This window comes from Onychomys torridus, chromosome 1, assembly GCF_903995425.1.
Source record: "Onychomys torridus chromosome 1, mOncTor1.1, whole genome shotgun sequence".
Taxonomy (NCBI): domain Eukaryota; kingdom Metazoa; phylum Chordata; class Mammalia; order Rodentia; family Cricetidae; genus Onychomys; species Onychomys torridus.
In genome coordinates this window covers 36,475,108-36,481,301 of record NC_050443.1, presented here as the reverse complement: position 1 = coordinate 36,481,301, position 6,194 = coordinate 36,475,108, and the positions used below count along the sequence as shown (strand labels likewise).

The window sequence follows — 6,194 nt, the reverse complement described above, 5'->3', positions numbered from 1 at the left end:
ACTGTTTTACTGTAGTGAAGCGCTACCATGACCAAGGCTACTCCAGGTGGAGCTCCAGGAATTCAATTGATGAGAGAGAGGAGGGATTATATGAGTAAGAGATATCGAGACTGTGATTGGATAAAGCAACTAGTGGAAATACATGAACTGTGAACCAATAGCTGAGAAGGCCCCATGGAACTGGACTGGGCCCTCTGGATAAGTGAGGCAGTTGATGAGCTTGAACTGTTTAGGAGGCTCCCAGACAGTGGGACTAGGAACTGTCCTCAATGCACATAGGAACTTAGAACCTATGCTGAGACACTTTGCTCAGGCTTGGTGCAGGGAGAAGGTGACTGGACCTGCTTCAACTGAATCTACCAGACTTAGCTGACCCCCCAGGGGAGAGTTTGCCTTGAAGGAGTGGGAATGGGAGGTGTATTGCTTGGGGTGGGGGAGGCTGAGAGGCAGAGGAAGGAGGACAGGGGAATCACAGCCTATATGTAAAATTAAATTAAAAATTTAAATGTAAACTTCTTTAAGTTTTTATCACTGTTTGTTCTGATAACTTAATTGGAGAAAAGTATACTATGGTTCCCAAAGTCATTTTAAGACTGTTGATTTTATCAATAAGTTCAAAGTAAAATATACAGAATTTGTTAGGCAGAAAATAAACCGTATCTAACCACATAAAGCCCAATTGGAATGGAGCTTAAATGTGGCAATATATTTCATGAACCCAACATGACTGCAGATGTTTAAATAAGTGATCTCTGGCAAATGTTAGAAGGGGCATTTTCAAATTATCTACAGGGTCTAGAAATGATTTGGGGACTATTAACACCAATCCCAACTCAAAGTGTAGGCATACATAGTAGAATTTAGTTTAAAAGTGTGGTACTGTTTCTGCTACATAACCATATTAACTGTTTCTTTCCTACATAATCATATATCCAGCTGGGTTTCAGTGGAACACAAAACCATCCTTATACCACCACGTAGAGTTGGCTCTTTTGATTCCGCTACAGAAACTATCCTTGGACTGGAAAAAAGTGCAAAGTCCCATGTCCAGCATCTAGACGCTGTTGTATTTGTGAAGAGCTTCTTCCAACTTCTGGGTCACTTTTTGGGAAAAAAAAATTATTTGTTGTTGTAAAAAATGCTGCATCTGTGATTTAAACTCTCTCATTCGAATCTGATGGAAGTCATGAATCTCAGCCAACGTGGCGAAAGAAAGAAATCGTTTTACAGCGGTCTTGGATGCCATCGCCTTTGTGGACTTGCATGTTCCCCTCTTCCACATGTCGCCTACTCTCCTTCACTTTGGTAAGAGCTCCTTTCTGAACATGGATGATGTCTGGAAAGTTGGCCAGGTGCCCCTGATACAGTGCGAACAGGTCCATGACTGGGTCCAGGTCCTTCCTGGGCTGCTCAGCGAAGAGTTCGCCTGTGACATTGTAGGCATCTCGAGTGAAGGTGATGGCCTGGTTCAGACCCACCGAGAAAGCCTGCTGATCCAGCTCAAAGTCTTGGCAGAGGCTTGGGAAGGACTGGCCCACCTTCTGATACTCTTTCTTGAAGCCAGTCACCTGCTTGTGTGCAAACTCTTTGACCGTGTGGTTGAGCTACAACGCGCTGTCGTCCATCTTCTTGGTGAAGCACTTGGAGCCATTGATCTTACTCTCCACTTCCTGCAAATCCAGGGCGGCAGCAGGGGGTGTGTGTAGTTAGAGTTTTCCTGCCTGGCCCAGTCAGGACAAATCTCTCTTACCCGCCAGTCCCACAGTCGCTCAGACCCAACCAAGAAAGCACACAGAAACTTACATTGTTTAGAAACTGTATGGCTGTGGCAGGCTTCTTGTTATCTACTTCTTCTATCTTAAATTAACCCATTTCTGTTAGTCTATATTTTGCCACATGGCTTGCGGCTTACCAGTGTCTTTACATGTTGCTTTTCATGGCGGTGGCTGGTGGTGTGTCCTCAGCCTTCTACTTCACAGAATTCTCTTCTCTCTTGTCCCGCCTATACTTCCTGCCTGGCCACTGGCCAATCAGAACTTTATTTACACAGAGCGATATCCACAGCACTTCCCCTTTTCTTTTTTTTTTTTTAAGGAAGGTTTTAACTTTTACATAGTACAATTACATAACAAAACAATTATCAAGCAAGAATTACAGTTACAATATTAAAGAAGATATCCTATCTATCTTATATTTGTGAGTCTAAGGTTTTATATGTAACTTATCTTGTATCATAACTGAGGAAATTATAACTATCTAGTCTTCAACCACATCAAAGACCTCAGAAGGATATAATATTACCTGAGAAATGGGAGAAGGATGCAAGCAACTTTCGGGAGTCTTGTAGGGTAGACAGAGACAGCTGGCAGCCTGGACAGTCACCTAATGTTCCTTTGTAATGTTGGGGCATTTGTCTTCAGTCACAGGGATAGAGTCTCTCAGTCACTTTTCTCAGTGTCCTGTAGAATGTCTGGCAGTTTCCTCTGTGAAGCAGGAGCCTGAGGACCATTTTGTCAAGCAAAGTTCAGTGGTCACCTTTTTATGGGTCCTGTATGTCCAGTTGATAGAGCAGTCCAGGCAAGAACAGTTTCTTGTCCAAATGGCTATTTTTGTCAAGGTGAAGATAAACTCCATATGAAGTGTCTTCAATGCCCATCCTCCTCTCTGAAGTAAATCGGTGCTGCCAGGAGCAGACATGTCTCACTGTCCAGAAAGTCTAAATTTTAAAAATATTTTAAATGCCATATTCTGTAGACTTTGAAGTGTTTGAAGATTACCTGTCTATCTGAAATATCTTGTGTATACCTAGAAGACTTAACTAACATGGCTATGAGTATGATTATCATAGATGACCAGTTATTAATCTATTTTTAATTATCCATTACAATTTTAAATGAGCTATACAAACATAATACCTTAAACATGAGTAGAAATATGCACAGTATAACAAAATTAACTTTAAGTTTGTATCAATAGACTAAAGTCTATACCAATGTAAAACATTTTAAACAAGTTGTTGTTCTTTAGAAGTTCTCTAATCTACCCTTTCATCCTATTATTTCTATATCATATCCCCTCTTTTTCTTTAGAAAGAGATCACATTTATAATCAACCTGCTTTAAATAAAAATATTGGTTTTTCTCTGTCCCACACCAGACGGCTCTTCTGATTTGGGACATAAGAATATCTTAACTTTTCCTTTTAACAAAGTGCTTGGGTTTAGAGAAGGAGTGAGCCAATTCCATTTCCAAAGCCAGCTTGATAATTTTGGGAATGTGGGCGTAGATTCTCTTACTACTTCCTGCTGGAGGGGGGCGCTGTATCTTATGGGGACATAAAGAAAATTTTAGGATTATGGAGTAGTCCATGAGGGTGAACCTCTGAGCCAGTTGCCTTGAAACCATTCTGGATGTTGGATCATCTGGGCCATGGTGTCATCAGAGACCTTTCAGGTGGTCTTGGCTGATCAAACCTGATGTATCTTAATCTGGAACAAATCCATAGCCTCTGGCTTTCTGTGGAAACAAAAGCAGAGACTCCTTTCCAAAGCAACATATCCTTATATCCAAATTTTGAAGTCAAGGTACCTTTAAAATTTACATACTTGTTTAACTCAACAGCTTTCACAATCAAATCTTTTTCTGCAGTTAAAAATCCCAAAGACAAGACAAACCAGATTCTCTGTGTAATATCCATCTTTGTAAGACTGAAATGCTGCTGTGGCTGCTGGCTCCTCCCACCTCAGCTTCCCAACTTGGTGGTGGTACAGTTTACAGCCAGCTTTGGGTCTGGGTCTGGAGCCATGTGTACCATCAACTATCAGAAGCAGTTCTATCAAAGCAGTGCATAGCCCAGAAACTTTTTTTTTTTTTAAACTAGCAAAGGCTAAATCTACCATGCAGCAGAGTAAAGTGCCGCTTGTAGACTCCTCATTCCTGCCACACTGCAGGTCAGATGCACATGCCAGGAACCCGCCATAGTAGCTCAAACCGGCAGGCTGCCGCTAACTTGAGAAAGACAACTAGGAAGCTGTTTTTAGCTCCGTCTTAGAATCTTTTTTCTCAGGTTTTAGGTGGAAACTCTTGCCAACACATTGGGCGCCATTTGTAGTTAGAGTTTTCCTGTCTGGCCCAGTCAGGACAAATCTCTCTTACCCGCCAGTCCCACAGTCGCTCAGACCCAACCAAGAAAGCACACAGAAACTTACATTGCTTACAAACTGTATGGCTGTGGCAGGCTTTTTGTTATCTACTTCTCCTATCTTAAATTAACCCATTTCTGTTAGTCTATATTTTGCCACATGGCTTGCGGCTTACCAGTGTCTTTACATGTTGCTTCTCATGGCGGCGGCTGGTGGTGTGTCCCCAGCCTTCTACTTCCCAGAATTCTCTTCTCTCTTGTCCCACCTATACTTCCTGCCTGGCCACTGGCTAATCAGAACTTTATTTACACAGAGCGATATCCACAGCAGGTGTGCTCAGAGTGAGGAAGAAGTTAGCGCCCACCATCTCATCCTTCTCAGCCTTTTGCTTACCCTGTTTCCAGGCCTTCTCGTCCGTGCTGCTGGGGCAGGTCAGGAAATGCTGGAAGACATCGCACTGCACCAGCACTGGGTGGCTGGCCGTGTGATTCATCCACCAGATCAGGCCCTTCTTGCACTTGGAGACGAAGTTCCTGATTTTCAGGAAGGAGGGGCACCCAGATGATGGGGAATTTCTCGGCCAGGCACGCATACAGCCAGTCGAAGTGCTTATAGCGCCTGTGCACAGGCACCTGGGTGTGTATGGGCACCAGCTTGTAAGAGATGTAGCTCTTCATGCCCTTGAACTTGGTCTGCTTGGTAGGGTCATCGATGGTGCACTGGAAAGGGTAGGGGTTCTCCTGCCACTGAGGGCCATAGGGCCCCAGTACCACACACAGCTTGTCCCAGTCCTTCATGAAGCCGGATCCTCGCCCAGCATGAAGGCCTCCCTGCCCAACTTGAAGAAGGTGGAGAAGCAATTGAGGTTGAGGCTCACCATGGCCCAGCTCTTGGCTCCAGACACTTGATGCTGAGGCGGCGCCGGAGGCACCGTGTGAGCCCAATGACAGATCTGTAGCAAACAGCCTCGCTGAGCACAGCTACTGTGGCGAGGGCTGCAGGGCGCCCCCGCCTTACGGGAAGTTGGCGCCCAAAGGCTGGAAGGAATCTGGCGGTGCCTTAGGCTGCAGCAGCGGCTGGAAGGCGGCAGGCGGAGCAGCGGGCAGAGGCTCGAAGCCACCGGGCGGAATGTTGGCATAGCCGGCCTGGACTCCAGGGCTGCTGTCGGCTGGAGGGCCTGGCTCGAGCGTGAGGATCACCTGGACTTCGGAGGCCGGGAAGAGGCCGCGATCGCCGCGACTGTTGATCCCTTCCAGCTAGCCCTTGATGTCCTGCTCACTGCAGAGGCTGAACACCTCCTGCTCCGCAGAGAAATCTCGCCAGCATTCTCTGACCTGAAGTCTTAGAGAGCCCTGGCGTGTAGCGCCATGGTCCCGAGGCCAGAGCCGGAGCCCCGGCTGCCCGAGGGCCCCGCGGTCAGTACCCGCGCCCCTGGGAGCCAAGGGGAGCTCTGAGGGTGGTGCACACTCAGCCTCCTGCTCAGCCAGTGCCTTGGGCGCCTATCAGCTCTGCTTGCAGCCAGGATTGCTGCTTAGGGCCACCACTGCCGGCTGGGGACCAGCCCGGGGAAACTGTGTCTCTTTATAAGTTAATCATTCCAAGAATTTCATTATAGTAAGCAGAAGCTGACTATGACAGATACAATGAAGAAAAGACCAGTACATAATGATACCACTGCTTCATTGTACCAGGTGCTTTTAAAACAACTAATGCAAATTTCTTCTAAAATCTCAAAAAAATTAAGATCATTTTAAGTTTTTGTTTGTTTGTTTTGTTTTTTGTTGTTTTTTTTTGTTTGTTTGTTTTTGTTTTTAAGACAGGGTTTCACTGTGTAGCTTCGTGCCTTTCCTGGATCTCTCTCTGTAGACCAGGCTGGCCTTGAACTCACAAAGATCCGCCTGCCTCTGCCTCCCGAGTGCTGGGATTAAAGGCATGTGCCGTCACTGCCAGGCCATTTTAAGTTTTCTTAAGGCATAATTACACTTAACCAAATGAGGCAAAGGTGTTTCGAGTTAAGAAAATCACAGGCAATCAGTGTCCTTGGTAAAACCTC

General features: G+C 45.6%; 1 pseudogene; it reads right to left on the bottom strand.

The window, feature by feature from the left end:
• Nucleotides 1-1,054: 1,054 nt before the first annotated feature.
• On the bottom strand, nt 1,055-5,601 carry LOC118576109 (annotated as a pseudogene).
• Between the last annotated feature and the right edge of the window lie 593 nt (nt 5,602-6,194).